The following is a 22,160-nucleotide window of genomic DNA, read 5'->3' as shown; positions in this document are numbered from 1 at the left end:
TGCCATTGAACAAAGTTGTGGAGCAGTGGTGGTATGTGCCAGGGTAATGCTTTGTGCCACTCGCATGTGTGCAAGACCGAAATATTATCATTGTGCTCTGCAATGTGCAGTTCATACAGTTAGGAATCTTATGGTCCAAGTTTGCAGTCATGACACATGCATCACTCTGACTATGTGACAGCCAGCACTTTTTGGGCCACTGTGGAGGGCCACATTCATTCACAAAGCATTGCCCAGGCTTTTGCTTTCATTGTATACTGGAATGTGTAAACTCAGTGTCCCCCTAGGGTTCAGTGATGGTGCAAAAAGCCATGCACTTCGAAGGTGGCATTTCATATGCTGAGCATATGAAATGCTACCTTTGCGCCCGTGTTGTGCAGTCTCTTCTTCGTGTCTTGTTTTTTGCGCTGTTCAATACGAACCCCAACCAACTCTCCCTTTTGCTGGAGCATATACTGGCTGACAGTGCTGGGCAGTATCAAAGATACATATACCTTAGATACTATCTTAGATACTCTTTGTGTATCTTGTATCTGTATCGCGATACGTCTCGGAACACGTGTATCAGTATCTGTATTTCCGATACATTGAAGAATGCATCGTGTATCTCAGGATACAAGATACTGCGATCGCACCACCACCGTGCGAAACAATAAACGTTGGCTGAACGCCGCTTCTCAAGCCGGTACTGCTGACACTGTCACCAGAATATAACTAAAGGCAGTGACATATTATTTCACATTTACGCCAGAGTTTTCCAGCGAAGATAGACGAAGGGCTCTGAGCATTGGTGGAGCAGAGTCACGTGGTGGTGCTCGCGTCATCTCGAGAGACAAGCACGCGAACGTCTATGCCTAGCCGACATTTTCTTCCCTGGCTTCTCTTTTCTTTTAAGTTGTGTCAGTGCTAGGCACTTAGCCGTTCCTGTGCCGCGTACTCCAATGCGTGCGGCGTCTTTCGCACACATGCTGATGCCGCTGTAGTGTCGTTGTCAAAGTTTCTCTTGCATGTCGTGGCTTTCACACATCGGTGATTTGAAGGATTTCGCGGATATAAGTTTCGCTTGCATGCAATGAGATTGACTTATATGCAAATAACATTCTAACAGCTATAGCACCGTGCGCCGATACCGATGCCGGATCTAACAGAACATGCATCCACCTAAGCAAAGTTATCAGTGATATTGCTCGAGATGTTTCATGCAAAGTACGCCTGTATGCAGATGATTGTGTGATTTACTATTGCATTCGATCTGTCTCTGACCATGAGTACTTGCAACACAATATAGATAGTATCATGCACTGGTGTGTTAGGTGGCGTATGTCTCTGAACCCTAGTAAGTGTCAATGCGTCTCCTTCACTCGTAAACACGATCCATACCTGTTTGATTACACATTAGACTCTGTCCAGCTAACGCGAGCAACTGATTATAAATACCTTGGTGTACATTTTTCATCAAATCTTACTTGGACTAAACACGTTGAGTATGTTACAGCGAAATCCTGTAGAATGTTAAATTTTGTTAAACGAAACTTCCGCTTAGCCTCCCAAAATCAGAGAATTACTTTATTTTTCGAACGTCAGACCTATGTTAGAGTATGCCTGTGTGGCTTAGGACCCGCAGAGTAAAACCCTATGTAATATGCTCAAGCTGGTACAAAACCGTGCAGCCCGTTTTGTCAGTTCTAACTATGACTTCACGTTTAGTGTTACTGCAATAAAGGATAGGTTGGGGTGGGAACTACTAAGTACACGTAGAAAAAACATTAGATTGGAAATGCTTTTCAAAATCTTTCATGGCTTGGTCAAAATAGATACAGAATCTTACATTTTACCTCCCCATTTCTTGTCTCACAGGAGTGATCACCCTCTAAAAATAAGAGAAAGTTTTTGCAGAACAAACATATACCAATACTCGTTTTTTCCACACACAATCTCCCAGTGGAATCAGCTTCCACAGGAAATTGTTGACTGTTGCACTGAAACTTCGTTCAGAGATATACTGTTATGCTCATAGTTTTCTTCTTTTTTTCCTTTTTTGTTGTTGATCTTGTTTTCTTAGTTATCCATTTATGTAAGCATATGTTACCCTGTGTATTCCCCCCTGCAATAATGCCTTCGGGCGCTGCAGGTACTTTAAATAAATAAATAAATACGTCTCTTCTTTTATTCAAAGAGTTCTAAGATCATAATTAAAATCACAAGCACAAAATCATAAAAAAATTACAAGCACTAAATATAATCATGTGTTTAAAATCATAAGTTCTTTCTTAGCTGTCCTTCTTTTCCATCCCATACATTACATATGTCTCTATATCGTTTCTTTTTCGGTCTGCTTACTGCAATATGTCCTTAATGTGCTGCCAAGGTAAGCCCTTTGCTTTATTCTTACTTTTGAACTGTCTGCGTCATTTGTGCTACTGTTTACATACTTATATTCCACTTGAATTTACTATCATGTAAAGGCGATGTTGAGAACAAATGTATAATTATCCGGCTCTGCCTATATACAGTAACAAACTCTGCTTACTGCTAAGTAAATTAGCGAAATTGAGTTTTCATTATGATAGTCATCTTAAAGTTGTTAGCAAAGGGATTCGAGAAACCAAATGCTCCATTTTTCTCATGTGCGTCCCGAAGAGTCGCTTTACGCTATTTTCCATAGGCAGTGAATTTTCTATGGTCTTACCTTAAATGCCTAATTGTCATACCTATTAGGGGTTACTCGCCACGCTGGTATAGCGCTTATGGTGCTTGACTTCTGTCCCAGTCGCGGCGGCCGCATTTCGGTCGAGGGAAAATGGTCGAGGCCCGTGCGCTTATATTGTGGTTTTAGGACCCCAGGAGGTCGAAATTTCCGGAGCCCCCCATTACAGCACCTCTTATAATCGTAGCGTGCTTTTGAGACGCAAAACGCACCGATTATTCTTAATTATATTATGAGCTCCTACATATATCACTGGTTCTTGGGGTGGCCGTATGTAACGTGTTTCCATACTTATTCATTGCGTTTCATACGGAATTGCTTTTTGTATTTTACTTATATATATTTGTTTTCCTTTTTACTGTTACAAATCACCAGGCAATCGGAGCTATAAGTGCCAATAGTGTGAAGAGCGGCGGCGACCTGGGCACTTTGTGCAACTGTACAATACTTCTGAAAGGTTTCTGGGCTGCACTTGTTCTTGGGGCCGTACACCTGTCCGGTGAGCCGCTATAAGGAAAACAGGGGCGTAGCCCAGAAATTTTTTTTCGATTGGTGGGGGGGAGAAGTGGCACCTCCTTGATCTGAAATAGGGTCCGGGCAGGCAGATGTGATCAAGTGCCACTTTGTGTTCTCTATGCCATAACAAAAAAATCGGGGGGGGGGCACAGGCTTGTTGTGCCCCCACCCCCCCTGGCTGCGCCGCTGGTGAAAACCATAAGACTTTTACGGGCAAGGTAGAACTCCACAGCGGTATTTGCACCATCGTGCAGAGGCTTCTTATTGACGTTCTTGTAAGTGGATGGCAACCCGCTAGCTGGTCGGCAAGCAGAGCAGCGACTTCCATCAATTACAAAAGTGACAAGCAAAAACCGCTATCAGCGAAGTGTATAAAGAGCTATTATGTTAAGCAGCCAAAGAAAAGCCATAAGTTGTTTCGGAATGAAACTGGCATAGCTCGAGCTAGAAGTACAAAACTTCTGAGATACCAACAGACACTTCATTCAAATCAAACAGAATTGCTCGCAGTTAATAAATTTTCGAGAGACAATTGTTGCGTAAAGGCCTTTAGTGCTACATTATATGGATATATAATAACAAACTTGCGAATGTATCGAAGTATCTCAAGATACAATTGGAATGTATCGTATCGGATACAATCAGTGTTGTAGTATCTTGTATCTGTATCTCAAATACTTCTTGCCTAAGTATCTTGTATCGTATCATGATACAATTTGACAGTATCTTTGCCCAGCCCTGCTGGCTGAAGATTCGATTGAATTTACTGATGACAAGCACCCACATCAATCCATTCTTGATACTCGGGCAGTTCAGTGCTCTCTTGTCAGCTCATTGTCCCCAAAATATACTATACCAGCACCTGTGCACAATACACTGGACTCCAGTCAAGCTTCTTAATGGGCGCCCTGTTTGGTTCACAGTAAGCATTTGGGTATGCATTATTAGGAATGCAGACGCTTTCTTAATGGCCATCTTTAGTGTCATAGTTCTGTGTTACAGAGTTTATTTCCAAACTTTTTTAGAATGCCCCAATTTCAGAAGCACTTTTCCTCTTGTCAGAACTTTAGAAACTTTGTCAGGAAGCAATTTTTCTTCAGGCTTCTACAAAGTTCTTGCAACGTTTACTCTCCTAGCCATCTCGCACTAAAACTTCTGGATAGATACTGCATACAGCTTCAAAAAGTATGCTCCTGGTGTTTTGACATTTATCTACGGGTGAATATCTTATTTGTTATAATTAACCTAGAAAATTGCATGGAACAATTTTGCATGTGCACATCAGCATGTTAGCTTACTTGGTCAGAATATTTTGTCAGTGGGTGTGCTGAAAACCTAACTGGGTGGACATCCCTTTTTTTTTGGGGGGGGGGGGGGGGGTAGCCCTGTCCGTCAACATTTCATGAGTGTCTACTCCTCTGTTCATCTTCGTTGCACACTTGTGGGCAGTGAAATGAGATTGTTCGGTTGTATTTGTGACACTATGTGAGGTGAATGTGGAAACCACTCGTGAAAGGGAAGAGTGTAATGCGTTGTTTAAGGAAACGCTTTAGTCACAAGGGTGGCTTAAGCTTTTTATCTATAGCTATCCAGCTGTAGTGCACTGGTTGCACAAAGGTATTCGAGAACATGCAAACAACTTCAGGAATACCTATAATATTTACCACCATTTCCTCTTGCATATCTTTTTGAGATTCAGTATATTCATTCCAGTTTTTTTTTTACCCTTAACCCATATATGCCTAAACTCAGAAAAAATGACAAAAGTTTTTTTTTCACAAAAAGTGCACTTCTACTTGCAAAAGAAAGCACAAGTTCTTTATTTACTGCCAGGTAAATGCAACACTGTTTAGGACACTGGGCATTGGGTGCTATGTGCGGGTGTGGTAAGCCTGGAAACATTTAATGTGCACACCGGCATTGCACTTCTTCCTTTCCATGACGTCTTTCATTCAAAGCACGCGTTTGCCTGGAGAAAGTGGTCGGCACGTGGCAGCATGAAAAGCTAGTAATATCTAGGCTTGCACACGTTGAGAATGAGACCTGCTTGATGTGCTGTAGGTGGCGCTAGTCAGCGGCTAAAGAAATAGCGATGTTAGAGTGCATCAAAGAAGTGTCCCATATGTAGGACACTGGGCATATGCGGGTTAATCAGTGAGTTCAATTTAAATAACGGCAGCATGCTTGGATGAGATAGTAACAGTGCTTCCGCAATAGCAGCCTTAAAATAACTTTCAGCTTTGTTCCCTCTACGTACTGCCAAACTGTCCCAGAGGCTCGGTGGTTACGGTTCTCGGCTGCTGACCCTAAAGATGCAGGTTCTATCCTGGCTGCAGCAGTTTCATTTAAATGGAGACAAAATTCGAGAGGACCATGTGCTGTGGGATGTCAGTGCACGTCACAGAACCCCAGGTGGTCAGAATATCCGGAGCCTTCCTTTAAGGCCTGCCTCATAGCCTGAGTCTCTTTGTAACGTTACACCCCATAAACCAACCAACTAGCATAGCAGATTTAAAAATTAGGAACCACACAAGGAGGGTGACATGGCTGCAGAAGTTCACAGCCAGCCACTCTTGAGTAACACAGGCCCTGTGGATACAAGAAAACCCGTTAATAACGAGTTTTACCTAATAAAAGCATACACTCAAGGCTTGGCTGTTCACTCTGCCTCCTTAAGCTACTTACAATGGCCATGATTGGCTTTTCAATGTTTCCAGCCATGATGATGTGCACCTGCTGGAGAAACTGAATGTAGTCAGCCAGGCAGTGCTTATTCCTCTGTTTCCGATGGCTACAAGTTCCTGTCTCACCCCCAAAATGGAGGATTTCATGACATTCAAGAGGGTGATGTTCTTGAAGCCATTATCAATTTGCAAGTACGTTGTCAGTATGCAAGGTGACCCAAGACAGTGTACAACTTTCATCTCCTCTGTCATAGTGGAAGCTGTTACCTTGAATAAACGGGCTAGGTAGGTAATGAAGGTGCTGGTGAAGTCGACCACCCAAAGAGGTTAAATAATCCTTTAAGTCGCGAATTATGATTGACTGTCGATAAACATGTTAAGATTTTTAGCAATCTTTTCCAAAATGCTGCAGATTGTGACTGAAGGTGGTAGAATGATGTTCTGGGCACTTTTTAGTGCACCCATTATAATGTAATTAAATATCTTTATTTAGCTGTCAGTGATGCTTTGCTTTTTTAGAAAGTAAGTTCACTGCTCATAGCGTATGCACAAGTCAATCAATGGCACTGTAGGATGGAGTATATTGCTGCATCTTAGCAATATTCTTGCCTATCTGTTGCAGGGTCCATGACTTGCAGAGGCTCCTGGAGTCTGATCGTATTGACACACGGAGGCTTCGTGAGCTCTGCTTCCAAGGTACATGCACGTAAAGGCTGATGCTAGAGCTTTCCTCTTAAAAAGGCTTGCGACAGGAATAGTCTTGATGAAACTTGCCTGAGGATCAAGTGGCAGAGCCATCATAGAGCCCTTTGTTTGAATATCTGGCGCAAAAACACCAGTGTGCTGTGAACTTGAATTCTGATAAGGCCTTGTTTAAGCCAACATTGAGGTTCTTGTAACCAGGAAATATATCTTACGTTGTGTTGTAGAGTGGGCTTTAAACTCTAAATAAGAAATTATTTTTGCATTAACGTTCAAGATGCCGCAACCACAGAATGTGGGCTATAGTATGTAAGAATTGTAATGTGAGTGAGGTGGTTTAAGTTCATGGTGGAAAATGAGCATAGTGATGCACTGAAGTGTGGAAAGAAAGGTAATGGAGGACTGAAGAAGCAGTAGAATGACAAACATGTCCGCTGACTACCAAATGAGCGTATTGATCACAAAACACCCCTATATATATATATATATATATATATATATATATATATATACACACACACTGCCATGCTTGTTTCTTGCTTTATTTTGATGTACTCGGGTTTCATCCACAAAAACTGTTAGCAGTGCTCGGCGCAATGTTCAGGAAGTTTCACTATTGTGCGAGATCATTATGTTAAGATTATGCGCAGGACGCGAACACTCAAGTTTATTCTAGAGCTTACGCAAGCACCAGCAATAACGTTGGAAAGTTAGATGACTGCTGTATAAAAGACAACACTTTCCAGCGATGATCAGATTACCGACGGCCGACGCTCCATTCGCCGCCATCAGTGTACAGCATGCATTGCTTGTACCTTGTCTTTTTTCATTTTCCGGGCACAAGTTCGCCCAAATAAAGATCCTTCTTGAACCCGCCAACTGCTGCCTTCTTCGTCACAACCACGTGACGTCTGGTGGAGGTGTGGTTCGTTCTTGTTCCGGATGCCTCCCTCAAGCCGTGAACCCAGCCCAATTCATCAACAAGATGCCACCACTATCAGGGACAATCAAACCAGCTGCAGACTAAAAGGACTACTGCCACAATACGGACTCCTACTGGACAAGCCAAAAGCCACAGTGACAAAGACAGCAGGCATGATGACGGCCGCAGTGTCCTCTGCAGTGCTGGTGATGCAGCCACCAGGGAGCCACCGACTTTCCATGGATCGCCAAATGAAGACCCTAAAACCTGGCTTGAGACGTTCGAAAAGGTCTCAGCATTTAACAACTGGAACTCAGAGGACAAGCTGCGCCACGTGTACTTTTACCTGGAAGACGCAGCAATGACCTGCTTCGTTAATCGGGAGTCCACACTTAGAACCTGGGACATCTTTTGCAGCGCTTTCTTGGAAACGTTCACAAGCGTTGTCCAAAAGAAAAGGGCCACGGCCTCGCTGGTGCAACTCCCAAACAAAAGTGTAACCATCTTGTTAGAGGAAAGGACCAGACTGTTCCGCCACGCTGACCCTGCCATGCCCGAGAAGAAGGTCCGTCTCCTCATGCGAGCAGTAAAGCAAGAGCTCTTCGCTGGGCTGATGCGGAATCCACCCCTGACAGTTCAAGAATTTGTCTCAGAAGCAGCGACGATTGAGAAGATGCTTGAAATGCGCACCCGCCAGTACAGTCGCCAATCGATTCAAGACAGCGCAGCTGTTCACTCTCTCGGCTCCGACGACCTGTGCGAAATGATCCGAGCAATCGTGTGCGAGGAGCTTCACAAGCTGCTACCCACACCACAGCCTCAAGTGGACTCAATTGCGGAAATCGTGCAGGAATAAATCCAGCAGTCACTTGGGGTTCCTGAGACAGCGCAGCCTCAGCCTGAAGCCATTACCTGTGCTGCTGCTGTCTGCCGTCGCTACCCACCCCCGCAACACCACCAAGACGCCGAACCACAGCAGTTGCGTCGCCAGCGCTACACACCCAGGAAGACAGATGTTTGGCGTGCCCCTGACAACTGGCTCTCTGCTACCAAAGTCGGCCACCTCTACCTCCACTGCCAGTACCAACCAGGGTTGCCAATAGTGGCTCGTTTTCGCCAAATTGGTGAATTTTGAGAGGCCCGTGGCGACCTAAAATTATGAATGGCGACATGGCGAATTTTTGGCTATTTTTGGTTTAGGTCTCCACTGAGTTATGCATCCTAAGCTGAGTGTCTTCCCAACGAATGAGCGGCAACATTCTCTGTATTTTTCTTGGTTTTAGACCCACGAGTAGAATGTACACATTACGCGTCATTCAGTATGTTCGTCCTGTAACTCGTGTGTATCTCCTCAATTCATCTAGATGCAGGAGGTACTTACATTTTGGAGGTACTTACATAGCTTTCGGTGCTTTAAGCTTCTCTAAAGTTTCACTTCTGAAAGGGCTAAACGACGGGTTGGCCGCGTGTTCCGACCATTTGTTCCGCTAAAACTCCAACTGTTTTGAATAGCTTGGCGACTTATTCACTGTTACAGTACTCCCAATTCAGCTCGTAAAGACTGTTGGAATAGTGAAGAGAGGTGGATACGTGGCTATTTGTGCAATAAAAAAATATTGAGGCATTTTCCACTGTTCTCGGTGAGCGTGTGCAATGAAAACAATTGCTATGTAACATTTTACATTGCCTACCTGTTCATTAATAACGCATCGGATTGACGCGTGTAGATATAAGTGACTATAAGAAATGGTTGGTGGCCCTTGCAGGGGCATCTGCGCAAACAGGCGTTTGGTGTGTAGCGACACCACGGACCTGAGCTAATGGGGAAGTTCCAACCCCCTCCCACGCCTAGCCGTGCGTGGCATTGCCGTGTCTGGGAAAAAGGGGATCCTGGGGGTTGAGCCAACGCCGGGTGATTGGACCTTTAATCATCATCGTCAGCCTGTCTACGCCCACTGCAGGGCAAAGGCCTCTCCCATGTTCCGCCAATCAACCCGGTCCTGTGCTTTCTGCTGCCACGTTATACCGGCAAACTTCTTAATCTCATCTACCCACCTAATTTTCTGTCTCCCCCTCACGCGTTTGCCATCTCTTGGAATCCAGTCAGTTACCCTTAATGACCACCGGTTATCCTGCCGACGTGCTACGTGCCCGGCCCATATCCATTTCTTCTTCTTGATTTCAACTATGATGTCCTTAACTCCTGTTTGTTCCCTGACCCACTCTGCTCTCTTCCTGTCTCTTAAGGTTACACCTATCATTTTCCTTTCCATCGCTCGCTGCGTCGTCCTCAATTTAAGTTGAACCCTCTTTGTAAGTCTCCAGGTTTCTGCTCCGTAGGTAAGTACCGGTAAGATGCAGCTGTTATATACCTTCCTCTTGAGGGATAGTGGTAGATTACCATTCATGATTTGATATTGCTTGCCGAATGAGCCCCAACCCATCCTTATTCTTCTAGTTATTGCACTCTCATGGTTCGGCTCCGCGGTTACTACCTGTCCTAAGTAGACGTACTCCTTTACAACTTCCAGTGTCTCGCCACCTATCGCAAAGCGCTGTTCTCTGCCAAGATTGTTCCACATTACTTTAGTTTTATGCATATTAATTTTCAGACCTACTCTTCTACTTTCCCTATCCAGTTCAGTAATCATGAGCTGTAATTCGTCTCCCGCGTTACTCATCAATGCAATGTCATCAGCGAATCGTAGGTTACTGAGATACTCTCCATTAACTCTTATCCCTAATTCTTCCCAATCTAAAGCCCTGAAAACCTCCTGTAAACACGCGGTGAATAACATTGGAGAGATCGTGTCTCCCTGCCGTACGCCCTTCTTTATTGGGATTCTGTCGCTTTCTTTATGGAGGACTATAGTGGCTGTGGATCCGCTGTAGATTTCTTCCATTATGTTTATATAGGCTTCGTCGATGCCCTGATTCCGCAGTGCCTGCATGACTGCTGATGTCTCCACCTGGTGGACCTTTAAAGGTGGATCTTTAATGCCCCCCAGCAAAGGCAACACACCCCTTTGTTCCAACCCCCTCCCACGCCTAGCCGTGCGTGGCATTGCCGTGTCCGGGAAAAAGGGGATCCTGGGGGTTGAGCCGACGCCGGGTGATTGGACCTTTAATGCCCCCCGGCAAAGGCAACACACCCCTTTGGCCCCGGCTTCACGTAAACAGCACTCCTGGGCTGGCCCACCCAGGGGAAATCGGCAGTTGCCTTTTCCTGTCTCTCTCTCTCTACATCTTCGTCTTTTGCTCTCACTTTGTCTTTCCTCTCTTCTCCTCCCTTCCATTTACTTCCAATTTTCCTGGTGGCAAGGGCTAACCTTGTGTGGCTATCCTACCTAGGCTAAACCACATTCGGTTATAGTAACGGCGCACTACTGGCGTTGCGCAGACTTGTTCACATGTTCTGCCACGTCCCCTGGTTGGTCTCCGTGGTGGGCAGTAGGCGCAGTTTCTGAACAAATTACTTTTTTATGGGAACTTTCAACCCTTCTTCAATCTATCGTACCCCGAAAAGGGTACGCGCCAACGCAACGTCACTGTTCTGTCCTAAAGGCAAACATTTCCGAAATTTTATGTGCTTCACTGCGAGCAACCGACGACTAAAGCTAGAGTTATTTCACCATTCCTAGTGGCCAAGTGCCTAAAAGAGACTATTGGAGCCAGTTACAAGGCCACAAAGATGGCAAGTGGGGATCTGCTGCTCGAACTAAAAGACAAAGAACAGTTCAACAAACTCACACATCTAGTAGCTTTTGGTAACATCCCTGTATCTGTAAGTCCACACCGAGCTATGAACACAGTCAAAGGCGTAGTGTCGGACGAAGACTTGATGACATTGAACGAAGATGAACTCCTCGACGGATGGAGGGACCAAGGTGTAATCCTTGTGCAACGAATCAAAATCAGGCGGAACAACATCGAAATCGCAACGAAGCATCTAATAATTACCTTCAGTTCAACCACACTACCCGAGACTTGAAACCGGCTATGTCAAGCTTCATGTCCGACCGTATGTCCCTAATACGAGGCGTTGCTTCAAGTGCCATAGATTTGGTCATGGATCGCAGAGCTGCCGAGGGCAGCTTATTTGCTCTAAGTGTGGCACCACCGACCACAGTACTGATGACTGCAGAAATGATGAGGTCCACTGTGCAAACTGCGATGGCAGTCACCCTGCATACTCCAGAGCTTGCCCGGCCTGGAAGAAAGAAAAAGAAATAATCACTGTAAAGGTAACAGAAAACATAACATTCCGCGAAGCTAGACAATAGATTTCATCGTCATTCCCACTGAAAACAACTTGCGTTGAAGTGGTGCAACGAGGGGCGGCACCACTAAGGTCCCTGGCAGTTGCCCGGACCACGCCTAGCGTGCCGAGGCTAACGCCACTCGCCCCTATGGCGGGAGCAGCCAGCGCTGCCCTGCCCACTGTCAATCAGTCCACACCTGTGGTCTCCACAAGCTCTGGCAGCAGCCGGGGCAACGAAGAGGCCAAGGAGGTCCCATCGACCTCCGGCTTGGTGGGGGCAAGGACTTTGTCAACCGTGGCGAAGTCTACACTACGCAAACACCGCTCGGTAGAGTGACTGTCTGTCGCTTCTCAAGAGGCAATGGACACTACTGGTCCACTGGCGCAGGCTGCGGCGAAGGAGCGGCGAGCATGCCTCGACCGCTCCAAAAAAGACAAAACCCTAATCACAGGGCCTGATAAAGGCTCTATAACATAAGTGACTCCCCTTTTTTTGCAACACACAACACACGTACACTTTCAACATGGACACAATATTACAGTGGAACATTAGAGGACTCTTACACAATCTAGACGATATACAAGAACTCCTCCTCAGTAAATTGTGTCCAAAGGTGCTGTGTACAGGAGACACACTTAAATCCGAAGCACACAAATTTCCTCTGTCAGGATGTTGTTTTTAGGAAAGACCGCCAGGATGCTCTCGCATCATCTGGCGGTGTAGCAATCATACTAGACCAAAACGTAGCATGCCAGCACTTTCCACTCCGAACGGCACTGGAGGCAGTAGCTGTTCGAGCTATACTCGCGAATAAATTCATTACTATCCGCTCAATATATATACCCCCACACTACCAGCTATAGGAACATGAATTCGAATCATTTATAGATGATTTGCCCGAACCTTGCCTTGTTCTCAGTGATTTCAATGCTCACAGCAGCCTGTGGGGCGACTCTCGCACTGGCACGCGAGGCCTCCTCATTGAGAATTTCCTCTTTTCTGCAGGCACATGTTTACTCAACAAAAAAGAACCCACTTTTTTTTAGCCTCGCGAACAAATCTTATTCAGCCATTGACCTTAGCATCATCTCTCCATCGATTTTATATGATTTTAACTGGGAAGTGGTTGAAAACCATTACGGGAGTGACCACTTCCCAATACTCCTCAAAACACAAAAACAAAATGAATCTCCACCCCAGGCTCCTCGGTGGAAGCTTGACAGAGCCAATTGAGAGGAGTTTCACAAACTTACAGAGATCTCGTGGGCGGACATTTCATCTTTTAGTATTGACGCTGCTGTTGAGTATTTTACCGCTTTTATAATTAACGCTGCTTTTGAATGCATACCAGAAATAACTAGGGGGACCCGCAAACGTCGTGTTCCCTGGTGGAATGACTAGTGCCGCCAAGCTCGGAGAAAACAATAAAGCGTGGGGGCTTCTTTGCGATTCCCCCACAGCAGAAAACCTTAATTTTAAACAGGTGAAATCGGAAGACCGGAGAACCTGCTTGCAGGCTAGAAGAGAAAGCTGGCAGAAGTTTATTTCGGGCATAAATTCCTACAGGGGAGATGAGGCTAAGGTCTGGAATGATGTGAGAAAAGTAAGTGGTCAACCAGCATATTCGATGCCCTTAGTAGACACCCAGGGGCAAAGCCTGGAAAACCAAGCTGACTCTCTGGGTGCCCATTTGGAATTAGTATCTAGTTCTGCACATTATTCCGAAAGCTTCCAAAGGTACAAAACAAAGTTGGAACGGGAGAGGTTGGAAAGGAAATCTACAAAAAAAGAGGCATACAGTCAAACCTCGTTAATACGTACCCGCTTTAAACGTACTAACGGTTAAAACGTAGTTGCGACGAATCCCCGACCGAGCCCCATAGAGCCCAGTGCATTCGCTGACCGCTTAAGCCGTAGTGGTTCGCCCTATGCCTACCGGTTAGTGCGTACCCTGAGCCCGAGATAACTTTTTGTGCCATAAAATTTTACTGCACCGCTGAAATTCTGGACGCCACAATGTGACGCCAAAGGTTTTCCGTCTTTTCTAGAAGTGCGGAGATCGGTCGATCACCGATTCCGACTTCCGCGCGATTGCGGCGACGCCTTTGCGGGTAAGCATCGGGAAAGAACGAAGGCGAGGCGGCGGCCACCGACGAACGCGCCAGCATGACTTATCGCCGACAACCTTATCACAATAAGTATCTTCAGCTATCTGCCCGGGCACGCGTGCAGCACAGCGCTACTTTAAGCCTACTGCACGCTTTTACTTGGCGACAACCTCAACGCGCTGGGCCGCCGATCGCTGCCGCCTCGTGCGGGGCTGTGTTCAAGCGCGCACCGCTTTGTAGAAACGAAAGCAGATCGCTGTTGCGGAGTTGAGCATTGCGGGTCGCGGACGCCGCGAAACCTCGCTGCATTGATGCTATCACGCTAAACGCACGCGTACGGTACAGCAAGCGTAGCGCTGTTGTAACCATATTGCACGCTTTTATTAGGCAACCACCCAACGCGCCTCCGTTCGCTGCCAGGACCGCTACAGCGTCGCGGAGGAAGCTCGACATCGCTGCGTTAACCGAACAAGCTACTCGTCGCATCTGTGCACGGTCTGGAACGAAGTGGGCACGAAGAACAATCCCACGACTGATGCGCGCGTGCGGTACAGCAAGCGGCCCGGTAGCGACGGCGTACGTGAGCCGAGCAGGCGACGCGCTGCACGCAACTACCCAGGAGACGATCGGCTCCGCGCGGCCGTATCGCGTGTCAGTTTTCGTTTAGTAGCAGATCGCGATACAGACGCATACACATACATTGCGGAATGCAGACATCGTCTGTTCTGTCGCCATGTCGGTCACTGTGTATTCCGGATCTTGTAATAGTTTCGAAATGCTCTTTGGCGTGGCCACCTCATGCTATCGCCCATGAAACACAAAACCTCTATAAAACGTCTTTAAAACGTTTAAAACCTCTATAAACCTCTATAAAACGTTTTATAGAGGTTTCGTGTTTCGTGGGCGGGTGGTCGTGCGAGAGTGCCCGGATCTTTTCTCCACTTTGGCAAAAAGAAAGAAGCGGCTTTGCGGTGGGTACTTTAGGCAATATTTGCTGTGGCACTCTATTTATTTCTTTGCTGGCGGCGATGGCGTATGCCAGGAGAGGCAAATTTGTACTTGGTGGTTAATGCGTACTACCGTTTAGTGCGTAGTTATGCCGCGTTCCCGGCAGGTACGTATTAACGAGGTTTCACTGTACAATACACCGTTCCGCCTAGCAGAGCTACAGGCAGCAGTTAACTGTTGCTACAAGTCTGCCACAGGTTCTGATCGTATTGTGTACGAAATGTCAACACACTTTTCCCATGAAACACAAAAAACACTCTTTTCTCTCTACCATGAAATATGGTTTTCCGGTGAGATCCACTCTTCCTGGAAAGAAGCTATCGTGATACCTATTCTGAAACAGGGCAAGGATCCATGCTCTGTCATTAGTTACGGACCCATCGTGCTAACAGGTTGCCTAAGTAAAGTCTTTGAAAAAATGTTAAACTGCCGGTTAATATATTTTCTTGAAATGAATAGTTTACTTGACCCGTACTAGTGCGGATTTCGAAAGTGTCGATCCACAACGGACCACTTAATCCGCATTGAGTCACAGATTCGCGAAGCATTTGTCCACAAGCAATTTTTCCTCTCGGTATTCCTTGATAAGGAAAAAGTGTACGATACAACATGGCGCTTTGGAATACTGAGAGACCTGTGACACTTAGGTGTGCAAGGTAGAATGTTCACCATGGTCGAAAATTATCTATCCAATCGCACATTTCGTGTTCGAGTGGGCAATGTTTTCTCCCGACCATTTCTTCAGGAAACGGGAGTACCACAGGTTGGTTTGCTGAGTTGCACCCTTGTTATTATAAAAATGAATTCCTTGCGTCCCTGCATCTCACATAACACGTTCTATTCCACATATGTGAATGATGTCCAGAACGGCTTTAAGTCTTCTTATCTTGCAATGTGTGAGAGGCGTGTTCAGCTCTGTCTCAACAAGGTGTCTAAATGGGCAGATGAAAACGGGTTCAGGCTAAGCCCACAAAAGAGCAGGTGTGTTCTCTTTTCTAGAAAGAGAGGCCTCCACCCAAAACCCGAAATTGACTTGTATGGCCAGCGGTTACCTGTAGAGGTGGAACATAAATTTCTAGGTCTAATTCTGGACTCTTAAACAGACCTTTATTTCACACATCAAGCATATAAAAAATAAGTGTATGAAAACCATGAACATCCTAAAAGTGCTGTCACGCACTGCATGGAGCAGTGACAGGAAGTGCCTGATGAATCTATACAGAAGCCTCATTCGCACACGCCTAGATTACGGGGCCGTTGTTTATCAGTCTGCGACACCAAGCGCCTTGAAGATGCTTAACCCTGTTCACCACCTAGGCATTCACCTTTCTATGGGTGCGTTTCAAACGAGCACCGTAGAAAGCCTCTACGTTTAATGCAACGACTGGTCGCTTTACCTGCAGAGATCTTGCATGTCCTTTTTATATTACCTGAAAGTGAACGCAGACAAAGAACACCCCACACACTATACCGTCAATGATTTATCGAGTTCTGCCCTGTTTAACAATCGTCCTGCAGGGAGACAGCCCTTATCACTTCGTGTGAGGGCCCTCGCTGAGGAAACGGCTGTGCTACTTCATGAACACCGTTTGATGGCTCCCGTTGCATATCTGCCGCCGTGTCAGTGGCAGCTCATAGACTGCGATGCTTCCTTTGTAGAAGTAACGAAACACGCACCTAATGCACATATACGTACTCACTTTCTTGAGCTGCAGCACAAATACGCCTGTCCTGAATTCTTTACGGAATCTTCAAAGTCTCACACTGGTGTGTCCTATACAGCTGTTGGTCCATCCTTTTCCAATTCCGGTATTCTGCACCCAATTCAAGTATCTTCACAGCAGAAGCTTACACGATACTTGTGACCGTTAACCACATTAAGAAATTAAAATTAATATGTGCAGTCCTATACACGGATTCTCTGAGCATCGTAAAAACTTTAAAAACTTTGAAAAAACAGAAAAATCCTGTCCGTGTGTCGCTTTACTCCCTATTATGCACGCTCTACACACTAAAACAACATGTTGTAGTGTGCTGGGTGCCAGGGCACTGCAAGATCGGGGGAGATGTGTTGGCGGACAGACTAGCTGCCTCGGCCCACGACAACGCTGCCGCCAATACATCGATAGCTGTCCCTGCACTTGGAACTTAAACACCTAATAAAAGAAAAGCTGAGAGCGTATTAGCAGCAAGGCTGTCGGAACGAAATGTTTTTCGTTTCGGTTTTAGTTTCGTTCCACCACAAAAAGTTCCATTTCGTTTCTGTTCCGTATCGCAAAAAAAAAAGTTCCATAACGGTTGGTAACGTTTTTTTTATGCAAGAATTTCAAGTAAAGGTTATCATAAAAAACATTGGAATTGTGATGTAGTTACTTGCCCTCCTCTTAAGAAAGTGGGACAAGGGTGAAACACGTTCTTCAGAGGAGTGGAAGTAACTGTACCACGAATTCCTACCAACTAGCACAAACCAGGGCTGGGCAGAGATACTCGGAAAAGTATTCCGGAATACAGATATCGAAATACATGGACTGGAAGCCTAAAATACAGATACTGAGATACATTTGCCTTTAGCGTAACGGTATATTTCGGAGATACTTTCGCAATAGGACGAAAAAAGTATTCCGGAATACAGATACAGCAATGCAGATACTGGAATACTTTTTTTTTATTTCAAGGATGCTCATACTCCGCAAAGACATAAGTGCACCATAATGTTGTTAGTAAAGTTGCAGCGCATTGATACTTTCAGTTTATTTATTTATTTATTTATTTATTACAGTACCCTCAGCGCCAATAAGACATTAAAGAGGGAGGGGGGTTACAAAGTACATAATTAGTAATAATGACATAGTTACACGTATCAATTGCAATAAAAAAGTACGCTATTTCACAGCAAGAGTAACAAGCATTGGACACCGAAATCGACATACTTGGTGACAACAAAATGAGCAATGCTAGAAATAGCACAGTCTAAGCAAATCAGTCGAATCATTAATGAACACCGGTGAATTGAGATAAAGCTTACATTTATTTTGCACATAAGATCAGCTTCGGTGAGAAGGTTCTTGTGTAGGCTTCTCAAATAGGCTGCCTTCTAGACAGCGTCGGTTCGACCTCAGCACAAGACTCGCGAAAGAATGAAAGTCTACCGCTGCAGACGAGCACAAATTCGTGTTATAGTGAATAAATGCCGCCTTCATAGCGGAATAGCCCTGCAGCGTGGCGATATCTCTTCTCGGGTCATCTAGATACCGAAACACTTCCGCCCTCACGTGGGTTGTTCTGTCCAGAAGCTGAAGTCGGTCTCTATCCTCGGATCCTCAGCCGTCTGGTCCGGTCAGCGCCAGGTCAGACGGCTGAGGATTCCGCTGCCCATATATAGGCTGGCCATAATTACCTACGCGCAATGGAACCCAATACGTCAAAACTGTACAATTCAAACATTGGCTTCCTAAAATCACGTTGTTTGGGGGTGAGAGGGTTTAAGCGCTCCCAAGTCGCTCCTGCCAGCTTTCTAAACAGACGTGGAAACAGGGACAGCTGCTCAGAGTGCCACATCAGAAACTACAGCAAGCACTCATCGCCTGGGCCGAAAGGGCCACTCTTCAATAAAGCTATTACCACCACCGACGCTACCAGCACCCATTTCAGCAAGCCGCCACAGGCGAAGTCGGCTCTGACGGTGGGGGAGTCTGGTACCACAAAAGACAGTTTCACGCTTGTGATCAATTAGGAACGCACCCCGACACGCTGGAGAGGTGGCTGAAAGGGCGACAAAGATAGCCATTTTCTAGTCACTTCCGCCGCGACTACGGGAACTGCTTTTCGAAGTGCCGCCGCTTTGAGAACTGAACGCACGCGAAGCATTGCAAAGCCTCTGTTGCAAGGCGGTATCCACGCGGGAGGGTCACGAAGTAATGGCTTGCTACCCGAAAAAAATTAGGCATGCTGCACTGGCCTTGAGAGACAGCGACTTTCGTCGGCAGAGGCCGACAACACTGCCTCCGTGATTCTGCCGTCTCTGGCGTCGCGTGCTTTACCACATGGGCCATTCCGCGCATGAGGGGAAACCATCGCCGCCCTTTCTGTCGGCAACCGGCGGCGCGCCTTTGCTTGTCTTGGCACAAAAAAAATCTTCATTCCCCCCTTGGAAACACGCCTCAGCTCATTCCTGATAAAAAAAAAATGTAACGGGATACTCGTGTCCTGCGTTGTATCACGATACAAATGATACATTGTAAATGTATTTCACTACTGAGATACAAATACATTTTTCAAATGTATCTCGATACAGAAATACAGATACTCAAAAGTATCTCTGAAATACTATCGCGATACTCTTGTATCGCGATACTGCCCAGCCCTGGCACAAACCAGCATTAATTTCAAAGTCGTAGTATTTATTTTCTCAAAAGACAAACATGAATTTTTTTTAGTGGGCTCAATGCTTTGTGTCAAGGGAGTGAGCATGACCCGAGAAGCAGCACGTCATTGAGTGTACTCTCTGATGTGCGAGACCGCTGTTCTGATAGAAAGATAGCCAGGCCTGCACGGAATATGCAGCACAGTCACAGCGAAAGCTGGAAGAGCGGACTTTGTAGAGCCCGTTATAGAGTCTCTTGGGGCAACTAATACAAGTACACTTGCAAGGTACCCACTACGCCATAAATCACAATTTTTCTGAAGTAGCGAAGTTCCCACTATGCCATTTTTCGTCATTCTTCGGAGGATCGTGGTACCCGCTACACATCTGTAAGGCATAATGAGCACTTTGTGCTGTGGCTGATGATGATGATGTATTATGGCTGGGCACTTTGCAGTGGGTGGGAAGCAGTGTTGCAGAATGGGGGCCTCCATTCCATTCCGGGGAATTAGAACTTGCCGCAATTCCATTCCTTTCAATTCCTCGGAAGTAAAAAACTTAGCCCATTTGGACACTGGGAATGGCCGGGCAGCTCAATTCCATTCCTGCAGTTCTTCAACGTAGGAAAGGTCCCTTGATAGTTTTATCGAGTTAAGAATGAACGCCCCATAAAGCTGATGCCATCAGATGCATTAAGAACTGCAAAAGTACGCAAAACACGTTACCAAGGTCGAGGGATAGTAACTTGGTGACGTATCTCGTGCAGTACAACCACTCTACTAATTCCCATAGGGGCAGTTCTCCCGCTACCTATAGTGTTTGCATGGTCAGCGTGTTTGAACGAATGGTGGTGTTATAATATTGTTTAAGCTTAAATGTGCTAATGCTAAAATGACGACATAGCATACTTTTTTGCTGACAAAAGTAGTATTCAAGAAGGCTAAGCAGTTTTGCCACGCGTCTGGAGCGGTTGGGAATATGGAGAAAACGAAGATTTCGTTAATGGGGAAGAAAACCCTCTATATCTGCTGGCATTAATTGGAACAGTGCACCGCTCGGGCACCTTGTGCCTTTGCATCGAATACGGAACACTGGGCCGCACTGCTCGTCAGCACTCATGCTTGTCAAGCGCACCTCACAAGCATTGATGGGGTGAGGAGAACTTTCTGTGTTCACCTGTGGGCATTTATGCAATGCCTTCTTTGTCGCAAAGGTTATTTACGTGTGTCAGGTACTAAACTGCTCATGAGATAAAGATCAGGCTGCGCATAGAGTATTTGCCACTTTCGTGTGGGGGTATCAATGGGAACCAACGCGCAGAAATAATTTGTTTTCTCCCTTCTGTATCTGCTGGGATAGTGCATTTGTTCGTACACTAACTTATGCCTCGGTTTGTAGTAGGCGCGTTGCTTAAAAATGTACCGTGCTTGTAATTAGCCAAGCCATTTTAACCCATATATGCCCAGTGTCCTACATATAGGACGCTTCTTTGATGCACTCTAACATCGCTATTTCTTTAGCTGATGACTAGCGCCACCTACAGCACATCAAGCAGGCCTCATTCTCAACGTGTGCAAGCCTAGACATTGCTTGCTTTTCATGCTGCCACGTACTGACTGCTTTCTCCGGGCAAACGCGTGCTTTGTGTGAAAGACGTCATGGAGAGCAAGAAGTGCACGTGAAATGCCGACCGCTTTCTCCGGGCAAACGCGTGCTTTGTATGAAATACATCATGGAGATGAAGAAGTGCAATGTAGGTGTGCACGTGAAATGTTTCAAGGCTTACCACAGCCGCACATGGCACCCCTAATGCCCAATGTCCTCTATGTATACACCTTTTCAAATTCTCACGCCAGGAGGGCGCCATATTGAAATGCGCGCCGTCTAACGTGCAAGATTGGCCAAATCGCCATCTTGGGCTGCACGTACTCGAACCGGCGCGCTATCCGTTGGTGTGAGATCTCTGCTAAAGCCTGTGTTTGCTGATTTTTAGTTTCTTTAGACTGTTTTGTTCGATGTCATCGCTGCTACTGACCGATTCATCGCTGTCTGAACCTTTCAGCGGCGCGCATTTGCGCTTGCAACGCAAGAATGAGCTGCGCGTCTGTGACGGTCGATCATGGCGTGAAGTGTTAATAATTGGTAACTAGAGTGTTCTTGCAGCTGTCTACTGCTTTCCTTTACTGGCGTACTAAAAGTCTGCGGCTTATTCATCAATTTCACACCTCCGTGCATACTCGTTCGCGGCGCCTAAGTTTGTCAGCTGTAAACTGTAAACACCGCACAATCCTTCTTCACAGATACCTTGACCTACATTCACCCCAACGACGTCGAAGACTAGGTTGAGGACGTGTGAGTGGCCAGAAATACTGCGAGTGAACATTGTTGAGGCGAATGCGAGGGGTCTTTGCCAGGTGTGCAACTACGAGGCACTGGAGTCGCACAACTACGTGCAGTCTGGCTGGGTGGGTCAGTCGCTGGCGCACAATGTGAAGGAAAAAGTCGTGCTGGTGAAGGGGAATGTGACACCATCGCAAGCAGTGAACAGTAGGCCCCATCGCACGTGGGTTTCCGTGAGGCCCTTCGGTGAAGTACAGTGCGCGCAGGCTGCACATGCTGTAAGGAGTGGGGTTCGGCGGGTCTCGTTACGGTAGCTGGCTCCCGCCGTCCGTCCCCATAGCCGATGATTTCCCAGTGAGGAGGCGCGTTCTTTCAAGAAGGAACGTATATTTATTTACATGGTTAAGAGATTGGAGTGAAAAGAGAGAGCAGAGAAATAACGTCAAAAGTCCTCGGCTTTTATAGCCCCGAAACCGTCACTGCAGAAGCACAGGCAAACCGGTGTCAGCGTCTCCCGCCAATCCGGTGACCTGTCGTCTTGGCGTCCG

This window comes from Rhipicephalus sanguineus, chromosome 4, assembly GCF_013339695.2.
Source record: "Rhipicephalus sanguineus isolate Rsan-2018 chromosome 4, BIME_Rsan_1.4, whole genome shotgun sequence".
Classification (NCBI taxonomy): Eukaryota; Metazoa; Arthropoda; class Arachnida; order Ixodida; family Ixodidae; genus Rhipicephalus; species Rhipicephalus sanguineus.
Note: the sequence above shows the minus strand (reverse complement) of the source record.